Raw genomic sequence first — 21,653 nt, 5'->3', positions numbered from 1 at the left:
ATTCATCCATAGAGAAGTAGGTTTTGAGATTAAAATTGTGTACTACGGTGATAACAGAAGGTTGAGAACTTGTGTGTATTAGAGAAGTAGGTTCTGGAAAATTTGTTTGTGTGATGCGGTGATATAAGGAAGAAAACTTATTGTGTGTTGTTTGAATTTTTTGACTTGGTATTGATAGATGATTAGGTAAGCTTTTATATGTATAGATTAGATTTTTCATTTAGTCATATTGTTTTCATTATTTCCATATGTATAAATTAGATTTAATTGCCATAACAAAATTTCCATAACCCAAGCTAAAATCTTGTCTTTGATCCAAACCCAATTAGTTAGTGGCTACCATTTTAGAATCTGATTTTTAAATTAAAAACAACACTAGAATCTCTTGAACTAGTGACTATTAAATGGATAGAAAATAAACCAGCAGAATTAACAAAAAATTGTGGTCAAGGCACAACATAGACCAGTGCCAAGTTACTTGTAGAGCTGGAAAACTAAGATCTAATAATTTAGGAAGAGAAATCAGAGATCATAGATGGAATATTATACAAAGACAAAAATCTAAGTCTGACCATTGATGATACTGAAAGGTTAAATATTTTTGTTTATAAAAGAAAAGATGGTGATGAGGCTGACATTCTCATCCTTCATGTGATCTATTCTATCATACAAAAATAATCCACACTCCACAGTACACACTCCACACTCCACAAGCTGCTAACATGGCAATGGGATTTTGGAGGGGACCACTCTAAATACTAAGAAATATAATAATAATAATAATCTTGAGAAAAAAAATAATAAAAAAAAAAACAAAAGAGATCAATGTCTTTTCCTTTTCTTTCCTTTTGGTTGGTTACCACCATTTGGATCATATAACCAATTGTTTTTACAGATTTAAAAGACTGAATTAATCATATTCTACTCTCAAGGAACAAGTTCTTAAGAGCACATGATGTAGAGTCTGCTGCTAAACCATCAAATTAGACATAATATCCCTTTTTTTCTTAATCAAATTAAAAGGGCCAGTGCCCACTAGGCCTTTTCATTGATATATTTACAACCCACAAAACAATTGAGGTCGAAAATAACAATATGGTCAACTTCTCTATTAAACAACATTGACTTAATGACCTTTCTTTTCTTCATCTTCTTCTGCAACTAACCCCAAAACAATACAGATGATCTAAAACATAAGCTGCTTGCTATTTTCAAAAGATACTAAGAAGACCCCCTTAAACTCTGATGATCCTACTACCTATTGCAATGTCTATCAGAGGAAATGAAATGAAAAAATATTAAAAATTTCTTAAACTCAGCAAAAATAAAGGAATTCTTCCATTTTTAATCATTCATAGGATAAATAGCAAAAATAGGATATTTAACTGAAGAAAAGGATCTTTTTAACTGGTATGACTTGAAATTCTCTTTTAAGATGACCTGATATTCAACCAAGGCATGTTTTCTTTTAAAAGCATGTGTGTTAATGACCTTGTCATGACCCTGAAATTACAACTGCAAATAATGTGATTGTCTTGTCTAACAGTTGTTAAACCCAGACGAAAAACAAGATTTTATTAAGAGAACAACATCAAATTCAAATTCATTGGAGATGGATAAAAGTTGGATCCATCTTAACAGGTTAGTAACCAAAATTGTTATCCAGATTTCCGGATAGCGTTTAGATTGATGACCTCGGGGAAGCAGAATTATCGATGCCTTTCACGGTAGGTGACCAGAGCTCGCGGATGAACAGAAAGGCTTGGCCTCTCCCATTTAGTGTCCGGATTACTCTTCCAAGCAAACACAATACGGAAACTCGTCAACTCTCCCGGACTCCCGAAGGGGTATCCTTCGGGGAAGCTCCTTCCAGGAGAAGCTCTTCGAGTGGTCTCTGCGGAAGCAGTTCCGTGCCTCGCACGGAACAAAGCCAAACGGTCGAGTCCTGGAGGAGGCATATTTGGAATGATATCCGCCTGACACGCCCGTCAGGTCAAAGCCGCACACATCCCAGCACGCCTAAGGGTACCTTTTCGCCTACTGTTCCGCTGACAACTTGGAAAAGACGGCTGACTTTGTGTGTTCCCCATACTTTCACGTAAATATACCCACATAGAGTCTTGTAGCCATGCTACTACAGTAATTGTATCCCTATTTATGGTTGGTGTAATTAAGACTCATGTACGTAGAGAAAAATCCTAATCCAAAACCCTAGCTATAAAGACCCCTTCATTTTACAAGAAGAGGGACGAAGAAATCATATAGCAAAAACTCTACTAAAATCTCTCTAGCTTCATCTTCTTCAAGAGAACCCGAGAGAAACACTGTGAGTGTGTGAAGTTCTTGTGCACCAGCCATCTTACTGTAACCTTTCCCAAGTATAATAACATCGACTCGTGGACTAGGGCTTGTTAACGCCTGAACCACGTAAAAACACTGTTTGTTTAGTTACATTTCAGCATTTCTACAGTTCTTATCTTTTTATTATTCTGTTAGTTATTCGTTTCCGAAAAACTCGGTAAACATTTTGGTGCTTTCATTGAGAGCTGTAGGAAGTTGTTAGTCAGCTCTTTTTCTGTGTACGTTTTTTGTATTCACTTCGTGCTAAAGAGATGGTGACTACGAGAAAATCCGCTGTTGACAAAAATGCTACGGTCAACCCCGATACCGTGATGGAAGATGTGGTGCAAAGCGAACCCTTAGACTACCAAGGTGAAGACCCGACATCCCGCCAGGATCGGGTCAGTACCGAAGATACAACATACTTAGAAGACGAAGAAGAGTATGTCCAAGACGGTTATTACAAGGACGGCTGCTACTATGAGAAGGACCCAGAACTGGTCCAAGTAGCCGAAGAACTGGTGGCCACTAAGGCCAAGCTTGCTGAGCAGGAGCGCGTCTCCGAAAGAATGCAACGCATGATGGAACGCCTCCAAAGTAAGTTCGGAGATCTAGGCGACTCGGACGAGGATGCCTCTGTTCTAGGTGGTGCTGATGCCCCCATGCCGGATCCAGCCGCTGCTGGACCATCCAAAGCCGCCCCTAACAAGGGCAAAGAAAAAGTTGGAGAGCCTGTGCGCGCTGACGCCCCTGCACCTCCTAAAGGCGTGAATCACCAGGCCGACTGCCCCCCCCCCCCCCGCGCGCAAAAGGTCTCTGGCGCTCCTAAGCCCAGACGTCCTTCATCCCCAAGGGGGCACTCTGTGCCTAAAGGGCCCGGTGCTAAGGCACCCAGGCCTAGGGGAAGGAACAACCGCCCCAGTGATTCCGTCAATCAGGACGGTCGGGCTGCGAACTCGCACTCCGAAGATAGCTGGTCCACGGTGGACCTAAGAAGAAGGTTGGAGGCCAAGTATGAAAAGGCCAAAGGAGAAAAGGCCCGGCCTCGCGGAGATGACCTCCGAAATCATATTAATGACAAGCTCCGGGGACGTGACCTCCCGGAAAGTGATACGAAGAGGCTCGAGGAACAGATTGCTGCCTTGACCAAGCTGGTCCGGAAGCAAAGTGGGGCCCTGTCAGACTCTGAGGAGGAAGACCCGGAACCATGTATTAGGAGGATCGCGGAAACGTCCCTCCCGGATAACTTCAAAATGCCTCACATAGAATTATATGATGGGAGGACAGACCCGCGTACCCACCTAGCTAAATAAAATAAAATGATGCAAGTGGCGCGTGTCAGTGAGGACGCCAAATGCATGTGCTTCTCACTCACCCTTACCAAGTCCGCGGAGGACTGGTGGAAAAGATTAGCTCCCGGATCAATCCACAGTTGGAAGGAGCTACAGTCCGCGTTTAGGAGGCAGTTTATTGCTGCCCGCGACCACGACATGGAGGTTGGTTCCTTAACCAACATCAAGCAGCAACCCACTGAGAACCTCAAAGCTTTCATTCAGAGAATGATGGAAGCTGCTACAAAAACCAAGGTCAGCGACGACATGAAGCTGATCGCCCTTCAATCGGGCCTTACTGTCGGCTCCCTGCTATGGGGGGAAATGCAAAGGAGACGGGCAGAAACGCTGTCCGAATTCATGTCAAAAGCTCAGGGAATCATCAACCTTGAGGATGCCTACCAGCAGGCCTTTGGAGTTCCCCCGGCTCCAACGCCTTCCGTGACTGCGCCGAGCTTTGCTTCGCAAGCTCCCGCACCAGCCCTCACGCTTCCAGGAGCCCGATTCACTCCAAGTGTGTATGGGCCTTCCGCGTCTGCTCAGACGCCGAGTCAAACCCATTTCTCTGGGTACGGAGCAGTACAAACCGGATGTAGTATCGCTCCTGGCATGCCGCAGCCGCAAGCGGAAGCCCCAGAACAAAATTTGAGCCAATCGCGGAGCAAACGAAGCGGAAGAAACTCCAACCGGGGAGACCATTCAAAGAAACCCCGGAAGGACTATGAGCCCAAGTTCACGGAATATACCAGTTTGATAGACTCGCGAGAGAATGTCTATCGGGCGACCTGTAATATGGTCAACTACAGGAAGCCCCCGAAAGTGTCTCACGGAGGAAGGCGTCCGCGAGACTCCAATAAGAGGTGTGAGTTCCACGGAGACATGGGGCACACCACGAACAAGTGCCTTCAGCTGAAGGATGAGATCGAGTCCCTGGCAAGAGCGGGACACCTCGGTCAGTGGGTAAGGATACCCATTATCTATCCCGGACAGGGGATAGTTCACGGAGCTGCATATTCCCCGGGACAGAGGGGGGCCGCTAGCGCTCCTGGAGCCGGTCACCCCCAAACTCCCGGGTCTCAGTTCCCCGCACTTCCTGCTCCACCCGCTCCGGCGCCCATTGCCTTGTTGGCTCCAGGACCAGGCAACCCATATCCGCCCGGCCTTGCTCCGCCACCCGTTGACGGACACGTCGCCACCATTTCCGGAGGACCACACCTTGCCGGAAGCACCCGCAACTCCCAGAAGAGGTACTTGAGGGAGTTAGAGCACGCCGAGGAGATGTGCGCCTTGGTTCAATCACCTGCTCAACGTCCCCGAATGATGGATCTTCCCATCACCTTCACGGAGGACGATGCTCGACATGTGCACTTCCCCCACAACGATCCCCTCGTGGTGGAAGCCCAGATTGCCAATAAGAAGGTCTCACGGATCTTGGTCGATAACGGAAGCTCCGTGAACATCCTCTTCAAAGCGGCCTTCCACGCGATCGGATTGACCGAGACAGACCTGGCCCCATGCCCCATCCAGCTTCAAGGTTTCAATGGGGACGTACTCATGCCATTAGGGAAAATTCAACTGCCAGTCACCCTCAGAGGAGAAAGCGACGCTTGTGCCTTCAAGCATAGCACATTCGTGGTGGTCGACTGCCCCACAGCGTATAATGCCATCTTAGGCCGACCGGTCCTGATCGATTGTGGGGCCATAACCTCGATACGCCACTTATGTTTGAAGTTTCCATGCGACGATGGGCGTATTGGCACCCTCCGAGGAGACCAAAGAAGTGCACGGAGCTGTTATAACGTCTCCGTCCGATCCGTCTACACGGTCCAAGAGACGTTTGCTGCCATTCCTTTGGCGGAAGAATTGCCAGAAACTGGGGGTGCTCAGGAGGCATACTTTGACGAACTCGACCCCAGAGTGGGAATCGAGAAAGCAATAGAGCCGATGGAGGAAGTCGAAGAGGTGATCCTCAACCCGGGAGAACCCACCAAGGTCATTCAGGTGGGGAAAAACCTGCCGTCGGCCGTTCGAGATAAGATCGTAGCCACTGTGAAGGATAATCAGGATATCCTGGCATGGTGCCACGCTGATATGACGGGGATTAATCCCAATGTTGCGTGCCACGCACTCAACATAGACCCATCTGCAACTCCAATTCGCCAAAAGAGGAGGCCGCTGGACCCAGTGAGATCCGAAGCCGTCAAAGCTGAAGTGGACAAATTGATGTCCATAGGCTTTCTCCAGGAGTCGCACTATCCCGTGTGGTTGGCCAACCCAGTTCTGGTCCCGAAACCCGATGGGTCCTGGAGAATGTGCATTGACTTCACGGACCTAAACAAGGCCTGCCCGAAAGATTGTTTCCCTCTCCCGCGAATCGATCAGATGGTAGACGCTACTTCCGGGTACGAACTCTTATCCTTCATGGATGCGTACTCCGGATACAACCAGATCAAGATGCATGTCGCGGACCAGGAACACACCAGCTTCCTCACGGACAAGGGTGTCTACTGTTACGTGGTCATGCCTTTCAGTTTGAAGAATGCTGGGGCGACGTACCAGCGTCTGGTAAACAGAATGTTCAAGGACCAACTGGGGAGGAACATGGAGGTGTACGTGGACGACATGTTGGTAAAGTCCAAGACCTCCGGGGACCACAGTGACGACCTTGAGGAAGCTTTCTCCGTGATCCGAAAGTACGGGATGAAACTAAATCCAAAGAAATGTACTTTCGGGGTCTCGTCTGGGAAGTTCCTCGGTTTCATTGTCAGCTCCCGCGGAGTGGAAGCCAACCCTGAGAAAATAAAGGCGTTCATAGATATGCCTTCCCCCCGGAAACATAAGGATGTCCAGAGCGTTACCGGAAGGATAGCTGCTCTCAGCCGCTTCGTATCCAAGGCCACTGACAAGTGTATCCCCTTCTTCAATGTGTTGCGAGGAAACAAGAAGTTCGAGTGGACCCCCGAATGCGAAGCAGCCTTCCAACACCTCAAAGAACATATAACCCGAGCTCCCATTCTGTCCAAACCTGTCGAAGGAGAGGCGTTGTTCTTATACTTAGCTGTGACTGAGCACGCAGTAAGTGCCGCTCTCATCCGGGAAGATGGCCGCATCCAGCTCCCTGTGTATTACGTAAGCAAGAGGTTATTGGACGCCGAGTCCAGATATTCGATGATCGAGAAACTCTCCCTCTGCTTGCTGATCGCTTCACGGAAGCTGAGGCCATATTTCCAGGTGCACACCATCAAAGTACTCACCAACCACCCTCTCCGACAAGTCCTGCAGAAGCCCGAGTCTTCTGGCAGATTGCTTAAGTGGGCCATGGAACTGAGCCAGTTCGACGTCCACTACCAACCACGTGTTTCCATAAAAGGTCAAGCTCTCGCGGACTTTATTGTGGAATGCTCGGGAATGAATGACCTCCCGGAAAATCCTGTCCCGGAAATTCCCACCTGGAAGGTCTATGTAGACGGAGCCTCCAATGAAAAAGGAGCTGGAGCGGGGGTCATCCTAATATCTCCCCAAGGGCATCAGCTCCAGAGCGCCATCCGTTTCGCGTTCCCAGCATCCAACAACGAGGCAGAACACGAAGCCATGTTAGCTGGGTTACGACTGGCCAGAGAAGTCGGAGCCCAAAAAATCGAAGTATACAGCGACTCCCTACTTGTGGTAAACCAAATATCCGGGGAATACCAGACGAAAGGCGAAATGATGGCTGCCTACGTGTCTCTCTCCCGCGACCTACTGCAGCATTTCAAAGGCTACCAAATCCGCCAGGTCCCCCAGGACCAGAACTCACTTGCGGACACGCTGGCCAAGCTTGCAACGGACCCGGAGATTGAACAGTATGGCTTAGTCCCCATCGGGCACTTAGAAGGCCCCAGTACTGAGACACGAAGGATAAACGCCATCATCGACCATTCCCACTCCTGGATAGGACCCATCCTCAGATTTCTCACCATCGGAGAGCTCCCCACTGATAAAGCTGACGCAAGGAAGCTCCAATATCAAGCTCCCCGATACGTGGTTATGGATGGAAAGCTTTACCGCAGGGGGTTGTCCATACCCTTCCTTAGGTGTGTTGCCGGAACCGAAGTCAGCACCATCATCCAAGAGATTCACGGAGGCTTCTGTGGCGATCATACCTCCGGGCTGAGCCTCTCCAAAAAGATCCTTCGACAAGGATACTTCTGGCCCACCATGAAGAAGGATTGTGTGGATTATGTCAGGAAGTGTGAGCAGTGCCAGAGGTACGCCAAGGTTCCGCGAGCGCCGCCTACAGAAATTACCCTAATGACCAGCCCCTGGCCGTTCGCCGTTTGGGGCATTGACCTAGTAGGTTCCCTCCCAACTGGAAAGGGTGGAGTGAAGTACGCCATAGTCGCGGTAGACTACTTCACCAAATGGGCTGAAGCTGAACCTATGAACACGGTCACATCTAAAAAAGCACTGGATTTTGTCATCAGGAATATAGTGTGTCGTTTTGGGCTTCCACGGAAAATTGTGTCCGACAACGGAAAGCAGTTCGACAGTGAACACTTCACGAACTTCTGTGCTTCGCATGGAATTATCAAAAGTTTTTCCGCAGTCGCCAGACCCCAGGCTAATGGGCAAGTGGAAGCTGTAAACAAAATATTAAAGACCACGTTGAAGAAAAAACTCCAAGCCTGCAAGGCTCACTGGCCGGAAGAACTTCCGCGAGTACTTTGGGCCTATCGCACAACAGAGAGAACTTCGACGGGGCACAAGCCTTATTCCATGACCTTCGGTTGCGAGGCCGTCATCCCAGTAGAAGCTATGATCCCCTCTCTCAGGCAAGACACCTACGATCCTACCCGGAACCATGCCCTCCTCCAGGAGTCCTTGGACATGATCGAAGAGCTCCGGGAGCAGTCACAGGTCCAACTAAAAATGTACCAAGGCAAGATAGCCCGACACTTTAACATGAGAGTCCAGAGCCGTACATTCGAAGTTGGGGATCTTGTCCTACGGAGAGTATTTCCTGCTACGCAGGATCCGGGAGTAGGAGTCCTCGGACCCAACTGGGAAGGCCCCTACAAAGTCCAAGAAAAAGTGGGCCATGGGACGTATCACTTAAAGAGACTCGACGGATCTAAAGTCCCGCGCGCCTGGAACGCGGAGCACCTCCGCCGTTACTACCAGTAGGCCCCGGACCATCCAGTCGGAAGTCCTTGGTGAAAATAGCAAAAGTGAAAAATGTGGAAATAATCCTCCCTGTTGTAAAACTCACGCCTAGCAGGCTAATTTAATGAAACACGGAGAGATTCACTCCGCTTTTACTGCACTTTTTATCCCTGTGTTCAAAGCTGCGTTTTAACAAGTGACCACGCGGTCCGGAGACGTCCGGACCCCACGCTCACTTGGGGGGTATACATGGCTAAGGCATAGCCGTACGCCCCTTGAACAAAACGTACACAGAACACCACTTATGTGCTAGCATTGTGTTTGAAATTTTTAAATTGTTTGAAATGTTTAAATTGTTAAGCTTAGGTTTATTTGTTGCCATGAACATGCTTGCATTACGTGTCATATGTGCATTATGTGCTTATGTGAAAATTGCCATGGAAATGCCTGCCATTATGTATCATGAGAATTATCTCCTGTGTAGCCCAGCGATGGACGGGACTGGGGGTTGAGGCACGTTCATAGAGCTACGCCACAACACCCCCAACTCCCTGACAAGTCCTTTGCAGAATTCTCCGCGATCGCTGTAGATCTTTGCTTCGCAAACTCCAGCTCCGGGTCTCGGAAGGCAAAAGATGGCAAGATCCGCGAGCGCTGTAGAGCTTTGCTTCGCAAGCTCCAGCTCCGGATCCCGCAAGGCGAAAGATGGCAAGATCCGCGAGCGCTGTAGAGCTTTGCTTCGCAAGCTCCAGCTCCGGGTCCCGCAAGGCGAAAGATGGCAAGATCCGCGAGCACTGTAAAGCTCTGCATCGCAAGCTCCAGCTCCGGGTCCAGCGAGGCGAAAGATGGCAAGATCCGCGACCGTTGTAAGCCTTGCTTCGCAGGCTCCAACTCCGGATCTCACAAAATAATGCATGGCAAGCTCCATGGCCATTGCAAGTTTCAGCTCCAGAAGCAGACATGCTCGATCCCCCCACTCACAGCCGGCTTTGCTTCGCAAAGACCCTGCTCCAGGATCACACCTGGTGGGCGTGGCGATTTCCCCGACAGCAATAAGCCTTGCCTCGCAGGGCTCCATGCCAGGTCCCTGAAGTCAGCCACCATGAGGTTCGCAACAACAGTTAGTTTTGCTTCGCAAAGATCTAACCTTAAGTCTAGCGACGCTCACCAAAAGAACTCCCGTTCCAAACAATGAAACGACTCACCTTAGCAATCCCAGCGAACAGTATAACTACAAGTCCCGGGATTGGCTATTTGCCTCAGGAAAGCTAAAGTACGGTGAAAGGAGCCTGGCCGTTGGAACCAGGAAACCTTCGTAACCTAGATACTACAGGGGAAAAGACATCATCCGTTAAAGCTTCAAGTGGGAAGTGCATAAGTTTTGGCCGTTGGAACCAAAACCCCATATGCCCCTACAACAGTTTCTACCGTATAAATGTCTACCCTAAGCGCAAAGATAAATAAAGAACTCGGCAGAAAAAAAAAAGGAGAATGCTATGATTATGGCAAAAATGTCCGCAATGAAAAACTCAAAATGAAAAATAATTAAAGATAAAACTCTTCAAGCATTGGGGGTAACTACAGCTTCCACGACCGCAGCTTCGGGGGCATCGGTTTCAACTGAGGCTAGCGGAGTCGGCTCATTGGAAGGAGGAACTTGGTCATGAGAAGGTTCAGAGGTCCCCGCCTCTCCGGGATCTCCCGCCTCAGGATCTTCAGCACGTTCGTCAATGTTGTAAGTTTGGACGTACGCCTCTGGGCCCTGATCCCACACGAGTAGCTTCTCCCTCATGGCTTCGGCATCATCTCCCAGATAGCCTAATACCTCCGGGTTCACTTTCCAGAGTTGATGCATGAGGACCACATGCGATATATTAATCGTCCTGTTCAGTATCACCTCAGCATCCTCCTTCTCCTTCAAGCGCTCCGCCTCGGAGGTTGCCAGCTGTGCTTCCGCAACAGTTAGTTGGGCCCTCAATTTTTCCATTTCGGCCTTGGAGGCATCCCGCTCCCCCTTAAGAGAATCAATCTCCTTGCGCTGCTCCCTATTTTGGTTCAGCACGGATTGCTTCTCGGTCACATGCCCCCTGGCAGTGAATTGCAAGGCCCCGATCTCTTTATCCTTCTCGGCGAGCCCCAACTGCAGCATAGACACGAGATCCCTGCTCCTCTTATGGAGTTGCTCCTCCTCGTGCAGCTTACTCTGAAGAGTGGAATATTCCTCTTGCCGCTTAAGGAGGAGATCGTTTTTCGATTGCAAGCGGGCTTCCAGGGTATCCTTCTCCACCTTGGCTTGGGACAGCTCTTCCCGGAGCTTGGAGTTTTCGGCCTTCATCCCATCCGACCGCTGTCTAAACTCATTCTCTGCCTTGGCCCGGTACTCTTGATATTTGGCAAGATATTTCTTCTCCGCCTCTTCCTCAGCCGTGCGCCGGGCCTGATCAATCTTCTCCGAGGCCCCCAAGGCCTGTTGGGCCAGTTTCTGCTTCTCCGCCTCCAAGGCCTGGCGAGCCAGCTGGCTCTCCTCCAGCTGAACCAGAACTGCACCAACCTCCCGGAACGAGCGTTCCACGATCATAGAGGCCTGCAAGGAAAGACAACAGAATGAGTTAAGCCGGACCAAAAGACAGATGATCCCAAAACACAACAACTGACGGCTTACCCCGAACAGTTGCTGCTTCACAGCGTGTGTCAGCAACAGCGGATCCTTACTGCTACTGATGGCCCATTTTTCAGAATTGAGCTCGCACAAGCTCAGGGCCATGTCCTCCATCATCTCAGCTCCGAACGGTGCCAATGCACGTCCGAGCCTAGGCACCAGCCTCTTGTCCAAGGCTGGGCCATCCAAAACCGCTCCGGCCGGGTGAAGGGATCTCACCCCCTCGGCCAGCTCAGCTCTCTTCACGGCAGACAAGTTATCTGCCCTTCCCTGAGTAACAGCCTTCTCCGCCTCTAACCGCCTCTTCAAAAAACTATCGGCCCGTCTTACACCCTCCAGGAGGGCAGCGGGGAAACTGGTTGGCTTCCGAGGGAAGTGGAATTTCAGGCCAGGCAAAGGAAGGCTTGTTGGCTGAGAAGAAGGAGACCCCGAAAGGGTGGACTCCCTTTGGGCTGGAGGAGGAGGCAGACGGGGTATTAAAGCCCCGGTCTGTTTCTTTTGCTGCTGCGGCAGTGGAAGTAATTGCCCTTGTTGCTGCTGCTGGTTTGGATGTTGTGGTTGCTGCAGCTGCGACGTTGGTGATTGTCTCTGTTGTTCTTGTTGCTGCTGTTGTTGTAGTTGTGCTTGCTGTCGTTGCTGTTGTTGTTGCCTTCGACCAGGAGAAGAGTGTCTAAGGCGTTTCTTCTTAGCGCCCTCAGCATCTTCTCCGGGACGCTTGCTCACCCCAGTTGTCTTCACAGGGAACACAAGCCCTTCCCCGTCGCTGCTGCTACTCGAGACCATCATAGTCTCGGAAGGCCCGTCGGCAGGAGACTTCTCTACCCTCGGAGACACTTGCGCCTCGCCACTCGTCTTCTTGGGGGAGGCAGTTTTACCTCCCCTACCAGCCTTGGTCTTCCGTCCTTTCCCCGTGGACGGGTCTTGGCTAGTGGCAGCCTTCTTAATGAGCAAAGTCACTCTCCCCAACATCTTGGCTTCCGGGTACTCTGCAAGAAACGTACAAAGCAAGGTTAACGAACCAACGAGCAATGAGAAAGAAAATAAGTAAGAAGCGGCAATCAACAAAAAAGCACAAGCAAGCGCGCCAGCAGGGAACGAGAAACGAGAAAAAGAAAAGTTTGAAAGGGACGACCATGCACGAGAAACGTGGATGGCCTTCCCCGAGCAAAACAAAACATCGCTTCCTGCTCCAGGAAACTCCCGTACTCCTTGAAGTCCGGGAATGACATGCTGAGAGAAGAAGGGTCAACCATGATGACACCTTCTGGCAGACTACCGTCACTCAGACACCAGAGGAGCTCATCTACCCTATCGCAATACCTGTCGAAAGGTATCCTACGCGGATCTAGCCTAAGGAAACGGGGATCAAACCCCATCTGAGAGGTCCGGGAAACCTCAGACAGGCTGGGGGTGTGAATCAACCGAAAACTAGTCTTACCTCTCCCGGAGGTACTAGCCCCCGGAGCCCCTATGTTAGGGTAAGCCGCGGCATGGCGAGCCTCGATCTCCTCTTCCTCCGGCTGGGGGTCGGGGAACCTCTCCGCCCAACTAGGAGATAAAGTATTTTCGTCCCGGGCTGCTTGGGTGATCACCTTAGACAGCTCCAGGGCAATCTACTCCCGGATGTCAGCCAACACCTGAGTCTGCCCCCTGCCACTCACTGGCTCGATATTTTGGAAGGAGGCGAGTAACCCATACTCCCTCAACGATTCGGAGGTCACAAGTCCCTCCACTTTCAACTCTTCCTCAGAAAGCCCTTCGTAGAACTTGGACCTCCTTATCATCTCCGCGCAGCGAGGTGTCCGCGGAACGACTTCTGCAAAAATCAAATACAAGCGTTAGAGATCCTCCCAAAAGGCAAATCAAACGCAAAGAAACAAAGTTGAAAAGGAGAGGAAGGAGCACTTACCAGGGATTTTGAAGTCCAAAGATAGGGCTGGCACCCTCTTCAGCGGGAAGCCAGTCGTCAGGAACCAATATTCCCGGAGGTCTGGAACCCTCGCGGTATGACAAGTGGGGCACATCACGTCCGGGTGCCTTTCTAGCCTGTAAAACCCCACCTTGTCTGAATGACCCCTCATAGGCTGAGACTTCAACCCGTAAAAGTACAGCACCTCCTCCGGGGTAGGAGCTTCCAGTCTCCGGGACTTGCAAAAGATGAACCACCCTGCTAAGAGCTTGTAGCTGGGAGGAATTAACTGGAAGGGGGCAATCCCCGCCTTCACACAAAAATTGGCGAAGTAACTCCTTAGGGGCAAGTGTGCCCCACACACTATGTGTGCCCAGCTCCAGGCACCGAAGCCCTCGTGACTCTGGCTAGCTGACTCGCCCAGCACCGACAGACGGTGCCACATCAGACCTGGGATGTTCTTCAGGCCTGCCTCAGAGGAATACAGCTCCAGCATGCCATAATTCCTGAAAAAGTTCGGCTTTTGGTCCATCTCCCAGATGGAACTATTGGAGGTTGGTGGGCTAGCCGCGACCACTTTCGCCTTTCCTTTCCCCTTTCCACCAGCGACAGGAGAGCCCTTTTCTTGGGCAGAATCAGCCTCCCCCACAGCAAGGAGTTATTCCTTTGAGATGTTCGTCACTGGACAAAAGAAAAGAAAGAAGAAAACACTCTAAGCAGTCAGCACCCTTGTCATACCCTAGTGGTATCAAAGGCGTCGGGGAGACCCTCCCCGAAAACTGCTTGGAGAGGCTCCCACCGAGCTTACCGAGGGATTGGCACCATGCCACCCGAAGGGCAGCAAGGAACCAGACTCAGACCCCGAGCCTAAGCCCACCAAAAGAAGTGTTTTTCCAGAGAAAGACACCCTAAAGGCGTTCATGCTTATGCCCTAAAACAGCAAAACAAGGGACGACTTTCCAAACGCAAATCGCCAAAGCATGCAGAAAAGGCTACTTATCGACTCACAATCGATCACATGCCTACCAAAGCCCTATTCACGCATGCACATAAGCAATAATGGCAGAAACCTCTACTCTAACAACTACCAACAACCTAAGGTCTGGGAGGAAAGAGCAAAGTAGAAATACTTACTGATATTCGGGTAGTTGGAGGTTGAAGGAGTAACTGGATCACTGCACAGCACGATCGCGAGAAGTAAAAGCTGCAAAGACGAACGGCGATTCAAACCAGGAACTTCGGGGAATAAACCCACTGCCAAATCAAAAAGAAAAGTTCTCAGATACTTACCAAAAGAAATGGCAAGTTCGGGGGAACGTAAGCTGGGAAGCCTGAGAGTTCGAAGGTTTGGAAATCTAAAAATCCTAAAGATGGAGAATCTGAAAGCGTAAAGAGGAAGAAAGGTCCTTTCCCTCGTTTTTATAGCAGGGAAGAAGCCGTTTCGAATTCCTCAAGTGGACGGTCCCGATCTTCCCATTCCGCGTGCATCAGATCCAACGGCTGGAGAGGAAGCGACGATCCTATTTATGACTCCTCGGATGGGAATAAAGTATTTATTTCCCATCATTACACCACCTCGGGCCCTGAGTACCATTAAAAACCGTCAAATCATTAGTCAGATGACTGACGCACGCATCCTCAACCAGTCGCCTCACGCACACGTCTTGGTCGCAGAACCATTCCCAGAATGACACGTGGTCCTTGCCGCACTTGAGTACTTGATCTCAAACAGAAGAAATTCCCTTTCTTTTTCATACTAACACTCAGGCGGGAAAAAGGAACCCTTCCGGGAACACAGAAGGTGCCCCCTCGCCTAGTCTAAGAAACCGATTGTACAAGCTCCCGGATCTCTCAAAGCTCCGTGACCTTGGGGGGTAAATGTTATCCAGATTTCCGGATAGCGTTTAGATTGATGACCTCGGGGAAGCAGAATTATCGATGCCTTTCACGGTAGGTGACCAGAGCTCGCGGATGAACAGAAAGGCTTCGCCTCTCCCATTTAGTGTCCGGATTACTCTTCCAAGCAAACACAATACGGAAACTCGTCAACTCTCCCGGACTCCTGAAGGGGTATCCTTCGGGGAAGCTCCTTCCAGGAGAAGCTCTTCGAGTGGTCTCCGCGGAAGCAGTTCCGTGCCTCGCACGGAACAAAGCCAAACGGTCGAGTCCTGGAGGAGGCATATTTGGAATGATATCCGCCTGACACAGGATCCCGCCTGACACGCCCGTCAGGTCAAAGCCGCACACATCCCAGCACGCCTAAGGGTACCTTTTCGCCTACTGTTCCGCTGACAACTTGGAAAAGACGGCTGACTTTGTGTGTTCCCCATACTTTCACGTAAATATACCCACATAGAGTCTTGTAGCCATGCTACTACAGTAATTGTATCCCTATTTATGGTTGGTGTAATTAAGACTCATGTACGTAGAGAAAAACCCTAATCCAAAACCCTAGCTATAAAGACCCCTTCATTTTACAAGAAGAGGGACGAAGAAATCATATAGCAAAAACTCTACTAAAATCTCTCTAGCTTCATCTTCTTCAAGAGAACCCGAGAGAAACACTGTGAGTGTGTGAAGTTCTTGTGCACCAGCCATCTTACTGTAACCTTTCCCAAGTATAATAACATCGACTCGTGGACTAGGGCTTGTTAATGCCTGAACCACGTAAAAACACTGTTTGTTTAGTTACATTTCAGCATTTCTACAGTTCTTATCTTTTTATTATTCTGTTAGTTATTCGTTTCCGAAAAACTCGGTAAACAAAAATCATATAATTTATTTTGGGTATAAGTTTAAATGTTAGTGCTTGATTATTGACGTATGCTCTAAAATTGTAGAGCAACGGTGGAATATGAGCAAAAAGCTAGGGAGTTTGTTAAGACAGCCATGACGAATCTTTGATTTCCAGCCAAGATTCTTTGTCCATGCAACAAATGTCACATTCTAAGACATCAACTTTCAGATGAAGTTGTCAAACACTTAGTTTTGTGGGGCATGGACCAATCTTACAAAACATGGTTTCATCATGGGGAAGATCCAGTCCAAAGCAGCACGACAAACACAAGTTTTGAATATTGTATGTGGACCAAGTTTCTTTGTTTGCTTTGGTGTAGTTGTGAATTCATCATTTTGTATGTGGTGTCCTTTCTTGGATATAATTTCCATAGAATTTTTCTTGAAGTAATTTGTGATGCTAGATAATAACAATAAAATATTTCTTTGTTTATTTTGCAGATGTGACAAGCGAAGTAGAAAATGATACTTAATTCTGAAGGCTTTGTGTTGGGCAGCTGTAGAATATTTTGTGTTGAAAGTAGTAACTTTTCACTCTGTTGAATATTTAAGACTCCTTGAATACTTAAAGAACATTTTGTTGTTGATGACAGTGTTGAATGTTTTAAACTAATTTGTGTATTGTTAATACAATGTTGAATGTTTTTACTTTTTGTTATTTGAAAATCAAGTTCATTTGATGATGCTAGTATATATTAGAAAGTTAATTTTAATTATATAAAAAAAATTAAAATATAATGGAATAAATTAGTGTTATAATAAGAAAATTGTGTTATAATATCTATTACAATAACATTTTTGGTACAAAGAATTATGTTATGCAAACTTCATTATATAACACAAATAATGTGTTATACTAAAGTGTAGTATAACACATAAAATGTGTTATACTAAAGTGTAGTATAACACAAAAAAAGTGTAATACTAAAGTGTAGTATAACACAAATTTATAAGTATTGAAATGTGTTATATAATCGACTATAAATAACATAATTAAACACTTATCTATTTATTAAAATAACATAGAAATTATGTTATCGTTGACAGTATAATAACACATCTGTATAACAATGATAAAGTGTTATGTAAAGTACCCTGACCTACGATAACATAGTCGGTCTTAACACATCAAAAAGTGTTATGGTTGTTTTGATAACACATTTTCGGTGTTATTAAAAGCATTTTTTCTTGTAGTGCTAATTCCAACCACCTTTGCTGCCTCATATTTAGTTCCTTTTGTGTGAAAAAGTATTTCAGGCTGTTGTCGTCAGTGTATATCTCGCACTTGTCCCCATATAGGTGATGTCTCCATATCTTTAGTGCGAACACTACTGCTGTCAATTCAAGGTCATGAGTGGGATACCGTTGCTCATAATCCTTGAGTTGTCGGGAAGCATAAGCCACCACCTTCCCCTCTTGCATCAACACACATCCCAAGCCGTTCTTTGATGCATCACAATACACCACAAATTTCCCGCCCTTAGTGGGAACACAAAGGATAGGCGCAAAAATCAACTTATCCTTCATGGTCTGGAAGCTCTCTTCACATTTCTCAGTTCATGCAAACTTCTGATGTTTGTGGATTAAGTTGGTCAATGGGGTGGCGATCTTCGATAAACCCTCTACAAACTTCCTATAGTAACTTGGCAACCCTAAGAAGCTTCAAACTTCTGAGGCATTCTTTGCTTGGGGCCAATCTCTAATGGCCTCGATCTTTGATGGGTCTACTGCTATCCCATTCTTGGACACTATATGCTCTAGGAAAGTTACCTGTTCTAGCCAAATCTCGGATTTAGAGAACTTGGTGTACAACTGATGTCCTCGCAATCAGAGTCAACCTAAAATGCTCCTCGTGCTCCTCCTTGGTCTTCGAGTAAATGAGGATATCATCTATGACCACTACCACAAACTTGTCCAAGAAATCCTTAAATACCCTGTTCATCATGTCCATAAATGTTGCTAGGGCATTAGTGAGTCCAAAAGATATCACTAAGAATTCATAGTGCCCATAGCGAGTTCTGAAAGTCATTTTCGGAATGTCTCCCTCTTTCACTTTTCAACTGATAGAACCCGAATCGCAGATCAATCTTCGAGAATACTGCTGCCCCTTGCAGTTGATCAAAAAGGTCATCTATCCTAGGAAAAGGATATTTATTCTTAATGGTGACCTTATTGAGTTCTCGATAATCAATGCACATCCTCATACTCCCGTCCTTCTTTTTCACAAATAGGACTGGTGCTCCCCATGGCGAATGGCTAGGTCTTATGAACCCTTTGTCCAACAACTCTTGTAGCTATTTCTTAAGTTCCTTTAACTTTACCAGCAACATTCGATAGGGTGCTTTAGAGATCGGTGCTGTTTCTGGTGCAAGTTCGATTACAAACTTGATTTCTCTGTCCAGGTGTAATCCTGGTAATTCCTTGGGAAACACCTCCGGGAACTCACAAACAATACGTACATTTTCTGGCTTTAGTTCTGACTTCTTGGACTTATCCACCACACTGGCCAGGAACACTGAACATCCATGTTGCATCATATTCCGTGCTTCTAGTGCAGATATTATGGGTGTCCGAAAACCCGTTACTTCGCCTCTAAAGGAAAAGACCTCTCCTTCTTTTGGCCTGAACTCTACGATCTTCTTCCGACAGTTTATCGTAGCCCCATGTTTGGATAACCAATCCATGCCAACTATGACGTCATAATCTGGTATACTTAGTTCTATAAAATCTGCTGGGCACTCCTTGCCCTCTACCATTACTAGTGTTGATGGTAACCACTTATTTGACAACATCATTTCTCCCGATGGAAACATTGTACTAAATTTATGTTCAAATAGCTTATAAGGCTTATTCAGTCTATTAATCACATTCATGGAAACATAAGAATGAGTCGCTCGAGAATTAATTAGGACTCTACACATCGTACTAGATATATGGTCTAATAAAATAAAAGGGTAAGTTTCCTATTTTCTCTTAATTTTTATTTATTTTCATTTTTAATAATTGGAGGAAAATAAAGATGATAGAATCTTTGCCTATTTTTTCTAAAATCTCCCTGTTGACTGTGAATTTAGCCAACAACGTGAGAACGTCAACTACGACAACCTTCAAGAGAATTATAAACGACAACAGACAGTTTTTTATGAACGAAAGTAAATAACACGAGGTTTTTATAGTGGTTCAGCCCCGATGATCGGTAATAGCCTAATCCACTTAGAGATTTTATTACTGTATTCGCACTCAAGATCAGATGAACCGTGTCAACTGAGTTTCTTCAGTGTGAGATATTCCAGAACGCAAAAATGGGTTTTTCTCAAGAACAACACACTTTCTCTCTCTAGAATACAGATTCACTCTTGATTTTGCCAAAAGTCCTTTTACGATCCTCCCAAGTCCCTATTTATAGACCTGGGTTCTCAACTGATATCCCCTTTTGATAGGGATATTCTATTATTTACCTAATATTTATATTACAAAATAAACATTCAAAATATAACTGATCCCTAATTTCGAGTGAGGATTGAGTGATTCCCGGATGCTTGGACCAATTCTCACTGAAGTAGTTTCGGGCAGTTTGACGTAGCTTCTCATGCATGTTGACTATTCTTCAAGCTTTACGTAGGTCAAAGGTGGCATACGCATGGCTATCCTTGGACCAAAGGCCAACTATACTCGAGGTATACTTCTCCATTGTGCCCGATCGGACACAATGGTTGTCTTCTTTGGCTTAAGGTGGTTCAAACCATCTTATTTGACTCCTTCAATCAAGGTCCAATATGACCTTACACTTTGCTCCTCGGACCAAGATGGTCCGAGCCATCTTCTTCCTAGCATATCCTCGGACCAACATGGTCCAAGCGCTCCTGCAGGCGTCTTGCGCGATCGGGGGAGGTCATGTGCGATCGGGGGAGGTCTTGTGCGATCGGATATAATGCCCCTTGGACCTAAATGGTCCAAGCTTCCTTTGCTTAACCAAGGTCCGATCGGACCTTGGTTCTCTCTCTTCGGACCTAGGTGGTCTGAGCCACCACCTCTCCTTGGATCAAAATGGTCCAAGGTACTCATAAGTACCACGTCCGATCGGGCACACATCCTTCTCCTTGGGCCAACAAGGTTCGAACCTCTTCGCTTAACCAAACGCTCGATCGGGCATTAGGCTTTTCTCCTCGGACCAAGGTGGTCCGAGCCACCATCTACTTCTCCTTGACCTGAATGGTCCAAGGTACCTCCTATGTGTATGTTCGATCGGTCATAGTCATCCCTTTGGACCAAAATGGTCCAAAGTATCCACACGCATCATGTCCGATCGGACACCACCATTTCTACTCCTCACTTCATTCAAGCCCAAGTTCACTTCTTCCATATCATACCCGATCGGCCACTATGTGGCTTTCCCCTTGAGTAAAACTTGAGCCTTATTCTTTTTGAACTTATTCGAACCAAGCTTAACAAGAGGTCTCCTAAGCTTAGGTCCGATCGGACCTACTGTTTTTATATCTTGAACTAAAATTCATACCTCCCCTTCACTTTCTTGGTCTTGGCACCAATTTAATTATATGGGTCTTTAAACTGAGGTCTGAGCCAAGCAATCCCCAGTCTAAATACTCTCTTCGATTGGGCGTATTTGGCTTGACCCTCTGTCCCATTCCTTAACTAATGTATTAGGCCATTACTAAGCCAGATCACCCTACTAACTCATGCCACGTGTCCATTTCACCGCCACGTCATTCTTTTCAAATTTTTGGGATAACATTTGCCCCCCAAGTTTATTATATGATTTATTCACGTAATAAACTTTTTCTCCGGCTGACGTCATTATAAAAAATAATAACTGTTCATCTTCATGCAGCAGACCCACGATCACTGCAAAAATCCACCATGATCGTGGAGGAAAGATAATCCCAGAATACCAAAGGTCCAAAAGTAAATGAAAAATCCACTTTTTTCCCTTTAAATATCCCTACTCTACACTCTCTTCTTCACATATACAAAATCACTCTAAAAACCCTCCATATTCTCTCTTGGCCGAAATTCCCCACCTTGCCGACTTCACAAGCTTCAAAGGGAGTCCTTCATCTTCAAGCACCCTCCAAGCAAACTCAAAGTTCTCCAACCTTGGGTAAGCCTCCTTTCTCCATGCCTCTTAGATTGTTACATTTTTTTTTTTTAGAAATTCTAAAAAAAATCATGGCCGAAATGCTTGAGTGCCTTGAATGTTCTTGAAGTTCTTGAATATGTTTTGCCCAATGTGTTTGCTTATTGTTTTGATGAGGTTTGTGGCATGGGTAACCCGAATTTTCCCTTAATTTCATAGGAATTTCAAGACATTTTTGCTATTTTGACATGAACATGAACATGGGTTTTAAGGGTTTTGATATTGTAATGGGTTTTTAAGAACATGAAGAAAACCTTTCATTTTCATGTTTTGATCTTGTTTTTTGTTTGTGTAAATGATGGAATGTGTTTGAGGCTAGGG

The sequence above is a fragment of the Humulus lupulus genome, chromosome 6, assembly GCF_963169125.1.
Source record: "Humulus lupulus chromosome 6, drHumLupu1.1, whole genome shotgun sequence".
NCBI classification, from domain to species: Eukaryota; Viridiplantae; Streptophyta; class Magnoliopsida; order Rosales; family Cannabaceae; genus Humulus; species Humulus lupulus.
The sequence above is the reverse complement of the archived record's forward strand: the minus strand, read 5'-3'. Positions refer to the sequence as shown.